At 53.0% G+C, this 19160-nt stretch overlaps 23 non-coding genes across 23 annotated transcripts; all 23 read right to left on the bottom strand.

Moving 5' to 3' along the window:
• Nucleotides 1-529: 529 nt before the first annotated feature.
• On the bottom strand, nucleotides 530-602 carry trnaf-gaa (transfer RNA phenylalanine (anticodon GAA)). Its single transcript has one exon. It is a non-coding gene; the product is annotated as a tRNA-Phe (tRNA).
• A 404-nt stretch (nucleotides 603-1006) lies between these two features.
• On the bottom strand, nucleotides 1007-1080 carry trnai-aau (transfer RNA isoleucine (anticodon AAU)). Its single transcript has one exon. It is a non-coding gene; the product is annotated as a tRNA-Ile (tRNA).
• Nucleotides 1081-1798: 718 nt separating this feature from the next.
• On the bottom strand, nucleotides 1799-1870 carry trnad-guc (transfer RNA aspartic acid (anticodon GUC)). The gene has a single exon. It is a non-coding gene; the product is annotated as a tRNA-Asp (tRNA).
• Nucleotides 1871-2990: 1120 nt separating this feature from the next.
• Nucleotides 2991-3064, bottom strand: trnai-aau (transfer RNA isoleucine (anticodon AAU)). Its single transcript has one exon. It is a non-coding gene; the product is annotated as a tRNA-Ile (tRNA).
• Nucleotides 3065-3783: 719 nt separating this feature from the next.
• Nucleotides 3784-3855, bottom strand: trnad-guc (transfer RNA aspartic acid (anticodon GUC)). Its single transcript has one exon. It is a non-coding gene; the product is annotated as a tRNA-Asp (tRNA).
• A 643-nt stretch (nucleotides 3856-4498) lies between these two features.
• Nucleotides 4499-4571, bottom strand: trnaf-gaa (transfer RNA phenylalanine (anticodon GAA)). The gene has a single exon. It is a non-coding gene; the product is annotated as a tRNA-Phe (tRNA).
• A 404-nt stretch (nucleotides 4572-4975) lies between these two features.
• Nucleotides 4976-5049, bottom strand: trnai-aau (transfer RNA isoleucine (anticodon AAU)). The gene has a single exon. It is a non-coding gene; the product is annotated as a tRNA-Ile (tRNA).
• A 718-nt stretch (nucleotides 5050-5767) lies between these two features.
• trnad-guc (transfer RNA aspartic acid (anticodon GUC)) lies at nucleotides 5768-5839 on the bottom strand. Its single transcript has one exon. It is a non-coding gene; the product is annotated as a tRNA-Asp (tRNA).
• Nucleotides 5840-6959: 1120 nt separating this feature from the next.
• On the bottom strand, nucleotides 6960-7033 carry trnai-aau (transfer RNA isoleucine (anticodon AAU)). The gene has a single exon. It is a non-coding gene; the product is annotated as a tRNA-Ile (tRNA).
• A 1095-nt stretch (nucleotides 7034-8128) lies between these two features.
• Nucleotides 8129-8201, bottom strand: trnaf-gaa (transfer RNA phenylalanine (anticodon GAA)). The gene has a single exon. It is a non-coding gene; the product is annotated as a tRNA-Phe (tRNA).
• Nucleotides 8202-8605: 404 nt separating this feature from the next.
• On the bottom strand, nucleotides 8606-8679 carry trnai-aau (transfer RNA isoleucine (anticodon AAU)). The gene has a single exon. It is a non-coding gene; the product is annotated as a tRNA-Ile (tRNA).
• A 1434-nt stretch (nucleotides 8680-10113) lies between these two features.
• On the bottom strand, nucleotides 10114-10186 carry trnaf-gaa (transfer RNA phenylalanine (anticodon GAA)). Its single transcript has one exon. It is a non-coding gene; the product is annotated as a tRNA-Phe (tRNA).
• Nucleotides 10187-10590: 404 nt separating this feature from the next.
• Nucleotides 10591-10664, bottom strand: trnai-aau (transfer RNA isoleucine (anticodon AAU)). Its single transcript has one exon. It is a non-coding gene; the product is annotated as a tRNA-Ile (tRNA).
• Nucleotides 10665-11383: 719 nt separating this feature from the next.
• Nucleotides 11384-11455, bottom strand: trnad-guc (transfer RNA aspartic acid (anticodon GUC)). Its single transcript has one exon. It is a non-coding gene; the product is annotated as a tRNA-Asp (tRNA).
• A 643-nt stretch (nucleotides 11456-12098) lies between these two features.
• On the bottom strand, nucleotides 12099-12171 carry trnaf-gaa (transfer RNA phenylalanine (anticodon GAA)). The gene has a single exon. It is a non-coding gene; the product is annotated as a tRNA-Phe (tRNA).
• A 404-nt stretch (nucleotides 12172-12575) lies between these two features.
• trnai-aau (transfer RNA isoleucine (anticodon AAU)) lies at nucleotides 12576-12649 on the bottom strand. Its single transcript has one exon. It is a non-coding gene; the product is annotated as a tRNA-Ile (tRNA).
• Nucleotides 12650-14083: 1434 nt separating this feature from the next.
• trnaf-gaa (transfer RNA phenylalanine (anticodon GAA)) lies at nucleotides 14084-14156 on the bottom strand. Its single transcript has one exon. It is a non-coding gene; the product is annotated as a tRNA-Phe (tRNA).
• A 404-nt stretch (nucleotides 14157-14560) lies between these two features.
• On the bottom strand, nucleotides 14561-14634 carry trnai-aau (transfer RNA isoleucine (anticodon AAU)). Its single transcript has one exon. It is a non-coding gene; the product is annotated as a tRNA-Ile (tRNA).
• A 1433-nt stretch (nucleotides 14635-16067) lies between these two features.
• trnaf-gaa (transfer RNA phenylalanine (anticodon GAA)) lies at nucleotides 16068-16140 on the bottom strand. Its single transcript has one exon. It is a non-coding gene; the product is annotated as a tRNA-Phe (tRNA).
• Nucleotides 16141-16544: 404 nt separating this feature from the next.
• On the bottom strand, nucleotides 16545-16618 carry trnai-aau (transfer RNA isoleucine (anticodon AAU)). The gene has a single exon. It is a non-coding gene; the product is annotated as a tRNA-Ile (tRNA).
• A 719-nt stretch (nucleotides 16619-17337) lies between these two features.
• On the bottom strand, nucleotides 17338-17409 carry trnad-guc (transfer RNA aspartic acid (anticodon GUC)). The gene has a single exon. It is a non-coding gene; the product is annotated as a tRNA-Asp (tRNA).
• Nucleotides 17410-18052: 643 nt separating this feature from the next.
• trnaf-gaa (transfer RNA phenylalanine (anticodon GAA)) lies at nucleotides 18053-18125 on the bottom strand. The gene has a single exon. It is a non-coding gene; the product is annotated as a tRNA-Phe (tRNA).
• Nucleotides 18126-18529: 404 nt separating this feature from the next.
• Nucleotides 18530-18603, bottom strand: trnai-aau (transfer RNA isoleucine (anticodon AAU)). The gene has a single exon. It is a non-coding gene; the product is annotated as a tRNA-Ile (tRNA).
• Nucleotides 18604-19160: the final 557 nt, after the last annotated feature.

Genomic DNA, 19160 nt, shown 5'->3' with positions numbered 1-19160 from the left:
AAAAGATACCGTGTATTGGTCTCTAAAACTTGTCCAGCATGCGCCGTTGCCTATTTCCAGCTGAGAGGAGAGAAGGGGATGCGGCCCCTTCGGCATAGAGATCCTTGACGGGAGGACAACTTGTCCCACTGACCCACTCGGCAGGACTCACCAGTCACTGAAGGGTATTCCCCTGTACCATGGAGCGGTTTCCACATCACACGGAGACGCAACAGATCAGGATGCCCTCCACCATGCTTCTGTAGGAGCAGAGTTTTTGGAGAAGGTGCATGCATGTCAATCTTCTACAGGCTCCTTAGCAAGTAGATGCGTTACTTCACCTTCTTACTTCAAGATGCTTGTTGGAAGGAAAGGCAGGTTTCACTGAGATGTGACCCCTGATCGCTGGATTCAAACGGCACGGTCCTAACTATGACACTACGGAACCTTCTCGCCTGCGTTGTTCTCAAGAGTTCCCCTGAAATAAGGACATCTGATGCCGCCCAGCAACTTGACAGCGGCGGCCAGAAAAAGTATGTTGCAGGCGTTCTGCCGAAACCCGGGATCGAACCAGGGACCTTTAGATCTTCAGTCTAACGCTCTCCCAACTGAGCTATTTCGGCACGGCGGGCAGCAAGCCCAGTCCTGCCTGTGCTGTGCAACCTCAGTCAAGTTATCGTGCTAACAGCCAGTATGCGGCGACAAATGAATGCTAGTTTCTACGGAGATAATGTGCATGGGGATCTTTTTCTAGGCTGGTGTTGCCTTGGCATGGAGACACGACCGTCAGAGGTATCCGCAAAGGGGAGTTTGTCCCCATAGGACGAGAGCACTTTCCATCAGGCACGAGTTAGCGGCCATCGATGGCCTCAGTCAGAAACGTGCGCTCTTGTAGCGTCCTTCACAGTGCCGATCGGGAGCAAAGTTACTCTCCTCCTAGCTTGGACTTCATGTCCAGCAATCCCAATGGCCTGCACTTGGTAGACCAAGCCCATTGCTGGTAAACAGTGCGGTGCAAAAGCAGATGTGGCCAGTACGGGGATCGAACCCGCGACCTTGGCGTTATTAGCACCACGCTCTAACCAACTGAGCTAACCGGCCCAGCTGGTGCCCTCGCCCCTCCGGCCGTGGATGACGAAGGTCACGTCCGGCACTGCCTTAGGCCTTACCCAGAAAGTGCCTGTGTGGGGATGTCTGCAGGGGCACTGGAGCATGCCCCTGAGCTTCAACACTCCTTCCAGTGAGGACGATACTTTGAATTTCTCAAATGGATTGAGATCTGTCATTTAATTGCCACATTCCTGACAAAGCTCACATTGGCCACAGCTGTTGGGGTAAACTTCCAATGCACTAATCGAGAAACCACCATAGACAAAGGACAGATTGATCCCATCCCTTTTGGTTAGGAGCGTTTCCTAAAGGCAGCAGAAACACCCCTGTGGCATGTTGTCGTCCAGCTTTGAACCATGGACCTCTTTGGAGTAAGGCAAAGATGATGAACACTACCATGCATAGACCACAAGCAGTGCTGGAAAGAGTCTGTGTTCTGCATTCTCAACGACAAGATTTTGCGGAGAGTTTCTTTCAAATTCAGCCAGCGTACCTGCAGATACATTTGTCAGCTGGTGCTTTCGCAGCCTTGGTGGAATAGAGCTGAGCGAAGCTGCCGTCCAAGCAGCCGACCCACATTTCATTCCCAGCCAGTATGTGAGCTTTCGCGCACCCGGCTCATGCAAGCAGTCACGCTTGCCAGAAGCCAGCGGTGCATCGTCCTCCTTTCAGAAAGCACAGGTTGCATGGGCAGCAAAAGCAACAGGCCCTCCCCGTCGGGGAATCGAACCCCGGTCTTCCGCGTGACAGGCGGAGATACTGTCCACTATACTAACGAGGAACGCATGAGGCGGTGGGGGAATACTGCAAACCTTTACATGTCTGAGTACAGCTGAGGTAGCAGTTTTATCGGAACGTTGGAATTCCGTCAAGGTGATCAGTTCAGCCGTCTGGGAAAAGATACCGTGTATTGGTCTCTAAAACTTGTCCAGCATGCGCCGTTGCCTATTTCCAGCTGAGAGGAGCGAAGGGGATGCGGCCCCTTCGGCATAGAGATCCTTGACGGGAGGACAACTTGTCCCACTGACCCACTCGGCAGGACTCACCAGTCACTGAAGGGTATTCCCCTGTACCATGGAGCGGTTTCCACATCACACGGAGACGCAACAGATCAGGATGCCCTCCACCATGCTTCTGTAGGAGCAGAGTTTTTGGAGAAGGTGCATGCATGTCAATCTTCTACAGGCTCCTTAGCAAGTAGATGCGTTACTTTACCTTCTTACTTCAAGATGCTTGTTGGAAGGAAAGGCAGGTTTCACTGAGATGTGACCCCTGATCGCTGGATTCAAACGGCACGGTCCTAACTATGACACTACGGAACCTTCTCGCCTGCGTTGTTCTCAAGAGTTCCCCTGAAATAAGGACTTCTGATGCCGCCCAGCAACTTGACAGCGGCGGCCAGAAAAAGCATGTCGCAGGCGTTCTGCCGAAACCCGGGATCAAACCAGCGACCTTTAGATCTTCAGTCTAACGCTCTCCCAACTGAGCTATTTCTGCACGGTGGGCAGCGAGCCCAGTCCTGCCTGTGCTGTGCAACCTCAGTCAAGTTATCGTGCTAACAGCCAGTATGCGGCGACAAATGAATGCTAGTTTCTACGGAGATAAGGTGCATGGGGATCTTTTCCTAGGCTGGTGTTGCCTTGGCATGGAGACACGACCGTCAGAGGTATCCGCAAAGGGGAGTTTGTCCCCATAGGACGAGAGCACTTTCCATCAGGCACGAGTTAGCGGCTATCGATGGCCTCAGTCAGAAACGTGCGCTCTTGTAGCGTCCTTCACAGTGCCGATCGGGAGCAAAGTTACTCTCCTCCTAGCTTGGACTTCATGTCCAGCAATCCCAATGGCCTGCACTTGGTAGACCAAGCCCATTGCTGGTAAACAGTGCGGTGCAAAAGCAGATGTGGCCAGTACGGGGATCGAACCCGCGACCTTGGCGTTATTAGCACCACGCTCTAACCAACTGAGCTAACCGGCCCGGCCGGTGCCCTCGCCCCTCCGGCCGTGGATGACGAAGGTCACGTCCGGCACTGCCTTAGGCCTTACCCAGAAAGTGCCTGTGTGGGGATGTCTGCAGGGGCACTGGAGCATGCCCCTGAGCTTCAACACTCCTTACAGTGAGGACGATACTTTGAATTTCTCAAATGGATTGAGATCTGTCATTTAATTGCCACATTCCTGACAAAGCTCACATTGGCCACAGCTGTTGGGGTAAACTTCCAATGCACTAATCGAGAAACCACCATAGACAAAGGACAGATTGATCCCATCCCTTTTGGTTAGGAGCGTTTCCTAAAGGCAGCAGAAACACCCCTGTGGCATGTTGTCGTCCGGCTTTGAACCATGGACCTCTTTGGAGTAAGGCAAAGATGATGAACACTACCATGCATAGACCACAAGCAGTGCTGGAAAGAGTCTGTGTTCTGCATTCTCAACGACAAGATTTTGCGGAGAGTTTCCTTTCAAATTCAGCCAGCGTACCTGCAGATACATTTGTCAGCTGGTGCTTTCGCAGCCTTGGTGGAATAGAGCTGAGCGAAGCTGCCGTCCAAGCAGCCGACCCACATTTCATTCCCAGCCAGTATGTGAGCTTTCGCGCACCCGGCTCATGCAAGCAGTCACGCTTGCCAGAAGCCAGCGGTGCATCGTCCTCCTTTCAGAAAGCAGAGGTTGCATGGGCAGCAAAAGCAACAGGCCCTCCCCGTCGGGGAATCGAACCCCGGTCTTCCGCGTGACAGGCGGAGATACTGTCCACTATACTAACGAGGAACGCATGAGGCGGCGGGGGAATACTGCAAACCTTTACATGTCTGAGTACAGCTGAGGTAGCAGTTTTGTCGGAACGTTGGAATTCCGTCAAGGTGATCAGTTCAGCCGTCTGGGAAAAGATACCGTGTATTGGTCTCTAAAACTTGTCCAGCATGCGCCGTTGCCTATTTCCAGCTGAGAGGAGAGAAGGGGATGCGGCCCCTTCGGCATAGAGATCCTTGACGGGAGGACAACTTGTCCCACTGACCCACTCGGCAGGACTCACCAGTCACTGAAGGGTATTCCCCTGTACCATGGAGCGGTTTCCACATCACACGGAGACGCAACAGATCAGGATGCCCTCCACCATGCTTCTGTAGGAGCAGAGTTTTTGGAGAAGGTGCATGCATGTCAATCTTCTACAGGCTCCTTAGCAAGTAGATGCGTTACTTCACCTTCTTACTTCAAGATGCTTGTTGGAAGGAAAGGCAGGTTTCACTGAGATGTGACCCCTGATCGCTGGATTCAAACGGCACGGTCCTAACTATGACACTACGGAACCTTCTCGCCTGCGTTGTTCTCAAGAGTTCCCCTGAAATAAGGACATCTGATGCCGCCCAGCAACTTGACAGCGGCGGCCAGAAAAAGCACATCGCAGGCGTTCTGCCGAAACCCGGGATCGAACCAGGGACCTTTAGATCTTCAGTCTAACGCTCTCCCAACTGAGCTATTTCGGCACAGTGGGCAGCAAGCCCAGTCCTGCCTGTGCTGTGCAACCTCAGTCAAGTTATCGTGCTAACAGCCAGTATGCGGCGACAAATGAATGCTAGTTTCTACGGAGATAAGGTGCATGGGGATCTTTTCCTAGGCTGTTGTTGCCTTGGCATGGAGACACGACCGTCAGAGGTATCCGCAAAGGGGAGTTTGTCCCCATAGGACGAGAGCACTTTCCATCAGGCACAAGTTAGCGGCCATCGATGGCCTCAGTCAGAAACGTGCGCTCTTGTAGCGTCCTTCACAGTGCCGATCGGGAGCAAAGTTACTCTCCTCCTAGCTTGGACTTCATGTCCAGCAATCCCAATGGCCTGCACTTGGTAGACCAAGCCCATTGCTGGTAAACAGTGCGGTGCAAAAGCAGATGTGGCCAGTACGGGGATCGAACCCGCGACCTTGGCGTTATTAGCACCACGCTCTAACCAACTGAGCTAACCGGCCCAGCTGGTGCCCTCGCCCCTCCGGCCGTGGATGACGAAGGTCACGTCCGGCACTGCCTTAGGCCTTACCCAGAAAGTGCCTGTGTGGGGATGTCTGCAGGGGCACTGGAGCATGCCCCTGAGCTTCAACACTCCTTCCAGTGAGGACGATACTTTGAATTTCTCAAATGGATTGAGATCTGTCATTTAATTGCCACATTCCTGACAAAGCTCACATTGGCCACAGCTGTTGGGGTAAACTTCCAATGCACTAATCGAGAAACCACCATAGACAAAGGACAGATTGATCCCATCCCTTTTGGTTAGGAGCGTTTCCTAAAGGCAGCAGAAACACCCCTGTGGCATGTTGTCGTCCAGCTTTGAACCATGGACCTCTTTGGAGTAAGGCAAAGATGATGAACACTACCATGCATAGACCACAAGCAGTGCTGGAAAGAGTCTGTGTTCTGCATTCTCAACGACAAGATTTTGCGGAGAGTTTCTTTCAAATTCAGCCAGCGTACCTGCAGATACATTTGTCAGCTGGTGCTTTCGCAGCCTTGGTGGAATAGAGCTGAGCGAAGCTGCCGTCCAAGCAGCCGACCCACATTTCATTCCCAGCCAGTATGTGAGCTTTCGCGCACCCGGCTCATGCAAGCAGTCACGCTTGCCAGAAGCCAGCGGTGCATCGTCCTCCTTTCAGAAAGCACAGGTTGCATGGGCAGCAAAAGCAACAGGCCCTCCCCGTCGGGGAATCGAACCCCGGTCTTCCGCGTGACAGGCGGAGATACTGTCCACTATACTAACGAGGAACGCATGAGGCGGTGGGGGAATACTGCAAACCTTTACATGTCTGAGTACAGCTGAGGTAGCAGTTTTATCGGAACGTTGGAATTCCGTCAAGGTGATCAGTTCAGCCGTCTGGGAAAAGATACCGTGTATTGGTCTCTAAAACTTGTCCAGCATGCGCCGTTGCCTATTTCCAGCTGAGAGGAGCGAAGGGGATGCGGCCCCTTCGGCATAGAGATCCTTGACGGGAGGACAACTTGTCCCACTGACCCACTCGGCAGGACTCACCAGTCACTGAAGGGTATTCCCCTGTACCATGGAGCGGTTTCCACATCACACGGAGACGCAACAGATCAGGATGCCCTCCACCATGCTTCTGTAGGAGCAGAGTTTTTGGAGAAGGTGCATGCATGTCAATCTTCTACAGGCTCCTTAGCAAGTAGATGCGTTACTTTACCTTCTTACTTCAAGATGCTTGTTGGAAGGAAAGGCAGGTTTCACTGAGATGTGACCCCTGATCGCTGGATTCAAACGGCACGGTCCTAACTATGACACTACGGAACCTTCTCGCCTGCGTTGTTCTCAAGAGTTCCCCTGAAATAAGGACTTCTGATGCCGCCCAGCAACTTGACAGCGGCGGCCAGAAAAAGCATGTCGCAGGCGTTCTGCCGAAACCCGGGATCAAACCAGCGACCTTTAGATCTTCAGTCTAACGCTCTCCCAACTGAGCTATTTCTGCACGGTGGGCAGCGAGCCCAGTCCTGCCTGTGCTGTGCAACCTCAGTCAAGTTATCGTGCTAACAGCCAGTATGCGGCGACAAATGAATGCTAGTTTCTACGGAGATAAGGTGCATGGGGATCTTTTCCTAGGCTGGTGTTGCCTTGGCATGGAGACACGACCGTCAGAGGTATCCGCAAAGGGGAGTTTGTCCCCATAGGACGAGAGCACTTTCCATCAGGCACGAGTTAGCGGCTATCGATGGCCTCAGTCAGAAACGTGCGCTCTTGTAGCGTCCTTCACAGTGCCGATCGGGAGCAAAGTTACTCTCCTCCTAGCTTGGACTTCATGTCCAGCAATCCCAATGGCCTGCACTTGGTAGACCAAGCCCATTGCTGGTAAACAGTGCGGTGCAAAAGCAGATGTGGCCAGTACGGGGATCGAACCCGCGACCTTGGCGTTATTAGCACCACGCTCGAACCAACTGAGCTAACCGGCCCGGCCGGTGCCCTCGCCCCTCCGGCCGTGGATGACGAAGGTCACGTCCAAAGATGATGAACACTACCATGCATAGACCACAAGCAGTGCTGGAAAGAGTCTGTGTTCTGCATTCTCAACGACAAGATTTTGCGGAGAGTTTCCTTTCAAATTCAGCCAGCGTACCTGCAGATACATTTGTCAGCTGGTGCTTTCGCAGCCTTGGTGGAATAGAGCTGAGCGAAGCTGCCGTCCAAGCAGCCGACCCACATTTCATTCCCAGCCAGTATGTGAGCTTTCGCGCACCCGGCTCATGCAAGCAGTCACGCTTGCCAGAAGCCAGCGGTGCATCGTCCTCCTTTCAGAAAGCAGAGGTTGCATGGGCAGCAAAAGCAACAGGCCCTCCCCGTCGGGGAATCGAACCCCGGTTTTCCGCGTGACAGGCGGAGATACTGTCCACTATACTAACGAGGAACGCATGAGGCGGCGGGGGAATACTGCAAACCTTTACATGTCTGAGTACAGCTGAGGTAGCAGTTTTGTCGGAACGTTGGAATTCCGTCAAGGTGATCAGTTCAGCCGTCTGGGAAAAGATACCGTGTATTGGTCTCTAAAACTTGTCCAGCATGCGCCGTTGCCTATTTCCAGCTGAGAGGAGAGAAGGGGATGCGGCCCCTTCGGCATAGAGATCCTTGACGGGAGGACAACTTGTCCCACTGACCCACTCGGCAGGACTCACCAGTCACTGAAGGGTATTCCCCTGTACCATGGAGCGGTTTCCACATCACACGGAGACGCAACAGATCAGGATGCCCTCCACCATGCTTCTGTAGGAGCAGAGTTTTTGGAGAAGGTGCATGCATGTCAATCTTCTACAGGCTCCTTAGCAAGTAGATGCGTTACTTCACCTTCTTACTTCAAGATGCTTGTTGGAAGGAAAGGCAGGTTTCACTGAGATGTGACCCCTGATCGCTGGATTCAAACGGCACGGTCCTAACTATGACACTACGGAACCTTCTCGCCTGCGTTGTTCTCAAGAGTTCCCCTGAAATAAGGACATCTGATGCCGCCCAGCAACTTGACAGCGGCGGCCAGAAAAAGCACATCGCAGGCGTTCTGCCGAAACCCGGGATCGAACCAGGGACCTTTAGATCTTCAGTCTAACGCTCTCCCAACTGAGCTATTTCGGCACAGTGGGCAGCAAGCCCAGTCCTGCCTGTGCTGTGCAACCTCAGTCAAGTTATCGTGCTAACAGCCAGTATGCGGCGACAAATGAATGCTAGTTTCTACGGAGATAAGGTGCATGGGGATCTTTTCCTAGGCTGGTGTTGCCTTGGCATGGAGACACGACCGTCAGAGGTATCCGCAAAGGGGAGTTTGTCCCCATAGGACGAGAGCACTTTCCATCAGGCACAAGTTAGCGGCCATCGATGGCCTCAGTCAGAAACGTGCGCTCTTGTAGCGTCCTTCACAGTGCCGATCGGGAGCAAAGTTACTCTCCTCCTAGCTTGGACTTCATGTCCAGCAATCCCAATGGCCTGCACTTGGTAGACCAAGCCCATTGCTGGTAAACAGTGCGGTGCAAAAGCAGATGTGGCCAGTACGGGGATGGAACCCGCGACCTTGGCGTTATTAGCACCACGCTCTAACCAACTGAGCTAACCGGCCCGGCCGGTGCCCTCGCCCCTCCGGCCGTGGATGACGAAGGTCACGTCCGGCACTGCCTTAGGCCTTACCCAGAAAGTGCCTGTGTGGGGATGTCTGCAGGGGCACTGGAGCATGCCCCTGAGCTTCAACACTCCTTCCAGTGAGGACGATACTTTGAATTTCTCAAATGGATTGAGATCTGTCATTTAATTGCCACATTCCTGACAAAGCTCACATTGGCCACAGCTGTTGGGGTAAACTTCCAATGCACTAATCGAGAAACCACCATAGACAAAGGACAGATTGATCCCATCCCTTTTGGTTAGGAGCGTTTCCTAAAGGCAGCAGAAACACCCCTGTGGCATGTTGTCGTCCGGCTTTGAACCATGGACCTCTTTGGAGTAAGGCAAAGATGATGAACACTACCATGCATAGACCACAAGCAGTGCTGGAAAGAGTCTGTGTTCTGCATTCTCAACGACAAGATTTTGCGGAGAGTTTCCTTTCAAATTCAGCCAGCGTACCTGCAGATACATTTGTCAGCTGGTGCTTTCGCAGCCTTGGTGGAATAGAGCTGAGCGAAGCTGCCGTCCAAGCAGCCGACCCACATTTCATTCCCAGCCAGTATGTGAGCTTTCGCGCACCCGGCTCATGCAAGCAGTCACGCTTGCCAGAAGCCAGCGGTGCATCGTCCTCCTTTCAGAAAGCAGAGGTTGCATGGGCAGCAAAAGCAACAGGCCCTCCCCGTCGGGGAATCGAACCCCAGTCTTCCGCGTGACAGGCAGAGATACTGTCCACTATACTAACGAGGAACGCATGAGGCGGTGGGGGAATACTGCAAACCTTTACATGTCTGAGTACAGCTGAGGTAGCAGTTTTGTCGGAACGTTGGAATTCCGTCAAGGTGATCAGTTCAGCCGTCTGGGAAAAGATACCGTGTATTGGTCTCTAAAACTTGTCCAGCATGCGCCGTTGCCTATTTCCAGCTGAGAGGAGAGAAGGGGATGCGGCCCCTTCGGCATAGAGATCCTTGACGGGAGGACAACTTGTCCCACTGACCCACCCGGCAGGACTCACCAGTCACTGAAGGGTATTCCCCTGTACCATGGAGCGGTTTCCACATCACACGGAGACGCAACAGATCAGGATGCCCTCCACCATGCTTCTGTAGGAGCAGAGTTTTTGGAGAAGGTGCATGCATGTCAATCTTCTACAGGCTCCTTAGCAAGTAGATGCGTTACTTCACCTTCTTACTTCAAGATGCTTGTTGGAAGGAAAGGCAGGTTTCACTGAGATGTGACCCCTGATCGCTGGATTCAAACGGCACGGTCCTAACTATGACACTACGGAACCTTCTCGCCTGCGTTGTTCTCAAGAGTTCCCCTGAAATAAGGACATCTGATGCCGCCCAGCAACTTGACAGCGGCGGCCAGAAAAAGCAGGTCGCAGGCGTTCTGCCGAAACCCGGGATCGAACCAGGGACCTTTAGATCTTCAGTCTAACGCTCTCCCAACTGAGCTATTTCGGCACAGTGGGCAGCGAGCCCAGTCCTGCCTGTGCTGTGCAACCTCAGTCAAGTTATCGTGCTAACAGCCAGTATGCGGCGACAAATGAATGCTAGTTTCTACGGAGATAAGGTGCATGGGGATCTTTTCCTAGGCTGGTGTTGCCTTGGCATGGAGACACGACCGTCAGAGGTATCCGCAAAGGGGAGTTTGTCCCCATAGGACGAGAGCACTTTCCATCAGGCACGAGTTAGCGGCCATCGATGGCCTCAGTCAGAAACGTGCGCTCTTGTAGCGTCCTTCACAGTGCCGATCGGGAGCAAAGTTACTCTCCTCCTAGCTTGGACTTCATGTCCAGCAATCCCAATGGCCTGCACTTGGTAGACCAAGCCCATTGCTGGTAAACAGTGAGGTGCAAAAGCAGATGTGGCCAGTACGGGGATCGAACCCGTGACCTTGGCGTTATTAGCACCACGCTCTAACCAACTGAGCTAACCGGCCCGGCCGGTGCCCTCGCCCCTCCGGCCGTGGATGACGAAGGTCACGTCCGGCACTGCCTTAGGCCTTACCCAGAAAGTGCCTGTGTGGGGATGTCTGCAGGGGCACTGGAGCATGCCCCTGAGCTTCAACACTCCTTCCAGTGAGGACGATACTTTGAATTTCTCAAATGGATTGAGATCTGTCATTTAATTGCCACATTCCTGACAAAGCTCACATTGGCCACAGCTGTTGGGGTAAACTTCCAATGCACTAATCGAGAAACCACCATAGACAAAGGACAGATTGATCCCATCCCTTTTGGTTAGGAGCGTTTCCTAAAGGCAGCAGAAACACCCCTGTGGCATGTTGTCGTCCGGCTTTGAACCATGGACCTCTTTGGAGTAAGGCAAAGATGATGAACACTACCATGCATAGACCACAAGCAGTGCTGGAAAGAGTCTGTGTTCTGCATTCTCAACGACAAGATTTTGCGGAGAGTTTCCTTTCAAATTCAGCCAGCGTACCTGCAGATACATTTGTCAGCTGGTGCTTTCGCAGCCTTGGTGGAATAGAGCTGAGCGAAGCTGCCGTCCAAGCAGCCGACCCACATTTCATTCCCAGCCAGTATGTGAGCTTTCGCGCACCCGGCTCATGCAAGCAGTCACGCTTGCCAGAAGCCAGCGGTGCATCGTCCTCCTTTCAGAAAGCAGAGGTTGCATGGGCAGCAAAAGCAACAGGCCCTCCCCGTCGGGGAATCGAACCCCGGTCTTCCGCGTGACAGGCGGAGATACTGTCCACTATACTAACGAGGAACGCATGAGGCGGCGGGGGAATACTGCAAACCTTTACATGTCTGAGTACAGCTGAGGTAGCAGTTTTGTCGGAACGTTGGAATTCCGTCAAGGTGATCAGTTCAGCCGTCTGGGAAAAGATACCGTGTATTGGTCTCTAAAACTTGTCCAGCATGCGCCGTTGCCTATTTCCAGCTGAGAGGAGAGAAGGGGATGCGGCCCCTTCGGCATAGAGATCCTTGACGGGAGGACAACTTGTCCCACTGACCCACTCGGCAGGACTCACCAGTCACTGAAGGGTATTCCCCTGTACCATGGAGCGGTTTCCACATCACACGGAGACGCAACAGATCAGGATGCCCTCCACCATGCTTCTGTAGGAGCAGAGTTTTTGGAGAAGGTGCATGCATGTCAATCTTCTACAGGCTCCTTAGCAAGTAGATGCGTTACTTCACCTTCTTACTTCAAGATGCTTGTTGGAAGGAAAGGCAGGTTTCACTGAGATGTGACCCCTGATCGCTGGATTCAAACGGCACGGTCCTAACTATGACACTACGGAACCTTCTCGCCTGCGTTGTTCTCAAGAGTTCCCCTGAAATAAGGACATCTGATGCCGCCCAGCAACTTGACAGCGGCGGCCAGAAAAAGCACATCGCAGGCGTTCTGCCGAAACCCGGGATCGAACCAGGGACCTTTAGATCTTCAGTCTAACGCTCTCCCAACTGAGCTATTTCGGCACAGTGGGCAGCAAGCCCAGTCCTGCCTGTGCTGTGCAACCTCAGTCAAGTTATCGTGCTAACAGCCAGTATGCGGCGACAAATGAATGCTAGTTTCTACGGAGATAAGGTGCATGGGGATCTTTTCCTAGGCTGGTGTTGCCTTGGCATGGAGACACGACCGTCAGAGGTATCCGCAAAGGGGAGTTTGTCCCCATAGGACGAGAGCACTTTCCATCAGGCACAAGTTAGCGGCCATCGATGGCCTCAGTCAGAAACGTGCGCTCTTGTAGCGTCCTTCACAGTGCCGATCGGGAGCAAAGTTACTCTCCTCCTAGCTTGGACTTCATGTCCAGCAATCCCAATGGCCTGCACTTGGTAGACCAAGCCCATTGCTGGTAAACAGTGCGGTGCAAAAGCAGATGTGGCCAGTACGGGGATGGAACCCGCGACCTTGGCGTTATTAGCACCACGCTCTAACCAACTGAGCTAACCGGCCCGGCCGGTGCCCTCGCCCCTCCGGCCGTGGATGACGAAGGTCACGTCCGGCACTGCCTTAGGCCTTACCCAGAAAGTGCCTGTGTGGGGATGTCTGCAGGGGCACTGGAGCATGCCCCTGAGCTTCAACACTCCTTCCAGTGAGGACGATACTTTGAATTTCTCAAATGGATTGAGATCTGTCATTTAATTGCCACATTCCTGACAAAGCTCACATTGGCCACAGCTGTTGGGGTAAACTTCCAATGCACTAATCGAGAAACCACCATAGACAAAGGACAGATTGATCCCATCCCTTTTGGTTAGGAGCGTTTCCTAAAGGCAGCAGAAACACCCCTGTGGCATGTTGTCGTCCGGCTTTGAACCATGGACCTCTTTGGAGTAAGGCAAAGATGATGAACACTACCATGCATAGACCACAAGCAGTGCTGGAAAGAGTCTGTGTTCTGCATTCTCAACGACAAGATTTTGCGGAGAGTTTCCTTTCAAATTCAGCCAGCGTACCTGCAGATACATTTGTCAGCTGGTGCTTTCGCAGCCTTGGTGGAATAGAGCTGAGCGAAGCTGCCGTCCAAGCAGCCGACCCACATTTCATTCCCAGCCAGTATGTGAGCTTTCGCGCACCCGGCTCATGCAAGCAGTCACGCTTGCCAGAAGCCAGCGGTGCATCGTCCTCCTTTCAGAAAGCAGAGGTTGCATGGGCAGCAAAAGCAACAGGCCCTCCCCGTCGGGGAATCGAACCCCAGTCTTCCGCGTGACAGGCAGAGATACTGTCCACTATACTTACGAGGAACGCATGAGGCGGTGGGGGAATACTGCAAACCTTTACATGTCTGAGTACAGCTGAGGTAGCAGTTTTGTCGGAACGTTGGAATTCCGTCAAGGTGATCAGTTCAGCCGTCTGGGAAAAGATACCGTGTATTGGTCTCTAAAACTTGTCCAGCATGCGCCGTTGCCTATTTCCAGCTGAGAGGAGAGAAGGGGATGCGGCCCCTTCGGCATAGAGATCCTTGACGGGAGGACAACTTGTCCCACTGACCCACCCGGCAGGACTCACCAGTCACTGAAGGGTATTCCCCTGTACCATGGAGCGGTTTCCACATCACACGGAGACGCAACAGATCAGGATGCCCTCCACCATGCTTCTGTAGGAGCAGAGTTTTTGGAGAAGGTGCATGCATGTCAATCTTCTACAGGCTCCTTAGCAAGTAGATGCGTTACTTCACCTTCTTACTTCAAGATGCTTGTTGGAAGGAAAGGCAGGTTTCACTGAGATGTGACCCCTGATCGCTGGATTCAAACGGCACGGTCCTAACTATGACACTACGGAACCTTCTCGCCTGCGTTGTTCTCAAGAGTTCCCCTGAAATAAGGACATCTGATGCCGCCCAGCAACTTGACAGCGGCGGCCAGAAAAAGCAGGTCGCAGGCGTTCTGCCGAAACCCGGGATCGAACCAGGGACCTTTAGATCTTCAGTCTAACGCTCTCCCAACTGAGCTATTTCGGCACGGCGGGCAGCAAGCCCAGTCCTGCCTGTGCTGTGCAACCTCAGTCAAGTTATCGTGCTAACAGCCAGTATGCGGCGACAAATGAATGCTAGTTTCTACGGAGATAATGTGCATGGGGATCTTTTTCTAGGCTGGTGTTGCCTTGGCATGGAGACACGACCGTCAGAGGTATCCGCAAAGGGGAGTTTGTCCCCATAGGACGAGAGCACTTTCCATCAGGCACGAGTTAGCGGCCATCGATGGCCTCAGTCAGAAACGTGCGCTCTTGTAGCGTCCTTCACAGTGCCGATCGGGAGCAAAGTTACTCTCCTCCTAGCTTGGACTTCATGTCCAGCAATCCCAATGGCCTGCACTTGGTAGACCAAGCCCATTGCTGGTAAACAGTGCGGTGCAAAAGCAGATGTGGCCAGTACGGGGATCAAACCCGCGACCTTGGCGTTATTAGCACCACGCTCTAACCAACTGAGCTAACCGGCCCAGCCGGTGCCCTCCCCCCTCCGGCCGTGGATGACGAAGGTCACGTCCGGCACTGCCTTAGGCCTTACCCAGAAAGTGCCTGTGTGGGGATGTCTGCAGGGGCACTGGAGCATGCCCCTGAGCTTCAACACTCCTTCCAGTGAGGACGATACTTTGAATTTCTCAAATGGATTGAGATCTGTCATTTAATTGCCACATTCCTGACAAAGCTCACATTGGCCACAGCTGTTGGGGTAAACTTCCAATGCACTAATCGAGAAACCACCATAGACAAAGGACAGATTGATCCCATCCCTTTTGGTTAGGAGCGTTTCCTAAAGGCAGCAGAAACACCCCTGTGGCATGTTGTCGTCCAGCTTTGAACCATGGACCTCTTTGGAGTAAGGCAAAGATGATGAACACTACCATGCATAGACCACAAGCAGTGCTGGAAAGAGTCTGTGTTCTGCATTCTCAACGACAAGATTTTGCGGAGAGTTTCTTTCAAATTCAGCCAGCGTACCTGCAGATACATTTGTCAGCTGGTGCTTTCGCAGCCTTGGTGGAATAGAGCTGAGCGAAGCTGCCGTCCAAGCAGCCGACCCACATTTCATTCCCAGCCAGTATGTGAGCTTTCGCGCACCCGGCTCATGCAAGCAGTCACGCTTGCCAGAAGCCAGCGGTGCATCGTCCTCCTTTCAGAAAGCACAGGTTGCATGGGCAGCAAAAGCAACAGGCCCTCCCCGTCGGGGAATCGAACCCCGGTCTTCCGTGTGACAGGCGGAGATACTGTCCACTATACTAACGAGGAACGCATGAGGCGGTGGGGGAATACTGCAAACCTTTACATGTCTGAGTACAGCTGAGGTAGCAGTTTTGTCGGAACGTTGGAATTCCGTCAAGGTGATCAGTTCAGCCGTCTGGGAAAAGATACCGTGTATTGGTCTCTAAAACTTGTCCAGCATGCGCCGTTGCCTATTTCCAGCTGAGATGAGCGAAGGGGATGCGGCCCCTTCGGCATAGAGATCCTTGACGGGAGGACAACTTGTCCCACTGACCCACTCGGCAGGACTCACCAGTCACTGAAGGGTATTCCCCTGTACCATGGAGCGGTTTCCACATCACACGGAGACGCAACAGATCAGGATGCCCTCCACCATGCTTCTGTAGGAGCAGAGTTTTTGGAGAAGGTGCATGCATGTCAATCTTCTACAGGCTCCTTAGCAAGTAGATGCGTTACTTCACCTTCTTACTTCAAGATGCTTGTTGGAAGGAAAGGCAGGTTTCACTGAGATGTGACCCCTGATCGCTGGATTCAAACGGCACGGTCCTAACTATGACACTACGGAACCTTCTCGCCTGCGTTGTTCTCAAGAGTTCCCCTGAAATAAGGACATCTGATGCCGCCCAGCAACTTGACAGCGGCGGCCAGAAAAAGCATGTCGCAGGCGTTCTGCCGAAACCCGGGATCGAACCAGGGACCTTTAGATCTTCAGTCTAACGCTCTCCCAACTGAGCTATTTCGGCACAGCGGGCAGCGAGCCCAGTCCTGCCTGTGCTGTGCAACCTCAGTCAAGTTATCGTGCTAACAGCCAGTATGCGGCGACAAATGAATGCTAGTTTCTACGGAGATAAGGTGCATGGGGATCTTTTCCTAGGCTGGTGTTGCCTTGGCATGGAGACACGACCGTCAGAGGTATCCGCAAAGGGGAGTTTGTCCCCATAGGACGAGAGCACTTTCCATCAGGCACGAGTTAGCGGCCATCGATGGCCTCAGTCAGAAACGTGCGCTCTTGTAGCGTCCTTCACAGTGCCGATCGGGAGCAAAGTTACTCTCCTCCTAGCTTGGACTTCATGTCCAGCAATCCCAATGGCCTGCACTTGGTAGACCAAGCCCATTGCTGGTAAACAGTGAGGTGCAAAAGCAGATGTGGCCAGTACGGGGATCGAACCCGCGACCTTGGCGTTATTAGCACCACGCTCTAACCAACTGAGCTAACCGGCCCGGCCGGTGCCCTCGCCCCTCCGGCCGTGGATGACGAAGGTCACGTCCGGCACTGCCTTAGGCCTTACCCAGAAAGTGCCTGTGTGGGGATGTCTGCAGGGGCACTGGAGCATGCCCCTGAGCTTCAACACTCCTTCCAGTGAGGACGATACTTTGAATTTCTCAAATGGATTGAGATCTGTCATTTAATTGCCACATTCCTGACAAAGCTCACATTGGCCACAGCTGTTGGGGTAAACTTCCAATGCACTAATCGAGAAACCACCATAGACAAAGGACAGATTGATCCCATCCCTTTTGGTTAGGAGCGTTTCCTAAAGGCAGCAGAAACACCCCTGTGGCATGTTGTCGTCCGGCTTTGAACCATGGACCTCTTTGGAGTAAGGCAAAGATGATGAACACTACCATGCATAGACCACAAGCAGTGCTGGAAAGAGTCTGTGTTCTGCATTCTCAACGACAAGATTTTGCGGAGAGTTTCCTTTCAAATTCAGCCAGCGTACCTGCAGATACATTTGTCAGCTGGTGCTTTCGCAGCCTTGGTGGAATAGAGCTGAGCGAAGCTGCCGTCCAAGCAGCCGACCCACATTTCATTCCCAGCCAGTATGTGAGCTTTCGCGCACCCGGCTCATGCAAGCAGTCACGCTTGCCAGAAGCCAGCGGTGCATCGTCCTCCTTTCAGAAAGCAGAGGTTGCATGGGCAGCAAAAGCAACAGGCCCTCCCCGTCGGGGAATCGAACCCCGGTCTTCCGCGTGACAGGCGGAGATACTGTCCACTATACTAACGAGGAACGCATGAGGCGGCGGGGGAATACTGCAAACCTTTACATGTCTGAGTACAGCTGAGGTAGCAGTTTTGTCGGAACGTTGGAATTCCGTCAAGGTGATCAGTTCAGCCGTCTGGGAAAAGATACCGTGTATTGGTCTCTAAAACTTGTCCAGCATGCGCCGTTGCCTATTTCCAGCTGAGAGGAGAGAAGGGGATGCGGCCCCTTCGGCATAGAGATCCTTGACGGGAGGACAACTTGTCCCACTGACCCACTCGGCAGGACTCACCAGTCACTGAAGGGTATTCCCCTGTACCATGGAGCGGTTTCCACATCACACGGAGACGCAACAGATCAGGATGCCCTCCACCATGCTTCTGTAGGAGCAGAGTTTTTGGAGAAGGTGCATGCATGTCAATCTTCTACAGGCTCCTTAGCAAGTAGATGCGTTACTTCACCTTCTTACTTCAAGATGCTTGTTGGAAGGAAAGGCAGGTTTCACTGAGATGTGACCCCTGATCGCTGGATTCAAACGGCACGGTCCTAACTATGACACTACGGAACCTTCTCGCCTGCGTTGTTCTCAAGAGTTCCCCTGAAATAAGGACATCTGATGCCGCCCAGCAACTTGACAGCGGCGGCCAGAAAAAGCACATCGCAGGCGTTCTGCCGAAACCCGGGATCGAACCAGGGACCTTTAGATCTTCAGTCTAACGCTCTCCCAACTGAGCTATTTCGGCACAGTGGGCAGCAAGCCCAGTCCTGCCTGTGCTGTGCAACCTCAGTCAAGTTATCGTGCTAACAGCCAGTATGCGGCGACAAATGAATGCTAGTTTCTACGGAGATAAGGTGCATGGGGATCTTTTCCTAGGCTGGTGTTGCCTTGGCATGGAGACACGACCGTCAGAGGTATCCGCAAAGGGGAGTTTGTCCCCATAGGACGAGAGCACTTTCCATCAGGCACAAGTTAGCGGCCATCGATGGCCTCAGTCAGAAACGTGCGCTCTTGTAGCGTCCTTCACAGTGCCGATCGGGAGCAAAGTTACTCTCCTCCTAGCTTGGACTTCATGTCCAGCAATCCCAATGGCCTGCACTTGGTAGACCAAGCCCATTGCTGGTAAACAGTGCGGTGCAAAAGCAGATGTGGCCAGTACGGGGATGGAACCCGCGACCTTGGCGTTATTAGCACCACGCTCTAACCAACTGAGCTAACCGGCCCGGCCGGTGCCCTCGCCCCTCCGGCCGTGGATGACGAAGGTCACGTCCGGCACTGCCTTAGGCCTTACCCAGAAAGTGCCTGTGTGGGGATGTCTGCAGGGGCACTGGAGCATGCCCCTGAGCTTCAACACTCCTTCCAGTGAGGACGATACTTTGAATTTCTCAAATGGATTGAGATCTGTCATTTAATTGCCACATTCCTGACAAAGCTCACATTGGCCACAGCTGTTGGGGTAAACTTCCAATGCACTAATCGAGAAACCACCATAGACAAAGGACAGATTGATCCCATCCCTTTTGGTTAGGAGCGTTTCCTAAAGGCAGCAGAAACACCCCTGTGGCATGTTGTCGTCCGGCTTTGAACCATGGACCTCTTTGGAGTAAGGCAAAGATGATGAACACTACCATGCATAGACCACAAGCAGTGCTGGAAAGAGTCTGTGTTCTGCATTCTCAACGACAAGATTTTGCGGAGAGTTTCCTTTCAAATTCAGCCAGCGTACCTGCAGATACATTTGTCAGCTGGTGCTTTCGCAGCCTTGGTGGAATAGAGCTGA

This window comes from Salminus brasiliensis, chromosome 22 (genome assembly GCF_030463535.1).
Source record: "Salminus brasiliensis chromosome 22, fSalBra1.hap2, whole genome shotgun sequence".
NCBI lineage: Eukaryota > Metazoa > Chordata > Actinopteri > Characiformes > Bryconidae > Salminus > Salminus brasiliensis.
Note: the sequence above shows the minus strand (reverse complement) of the source record. Positions and strands in the feature narration are given on the sequence as shown.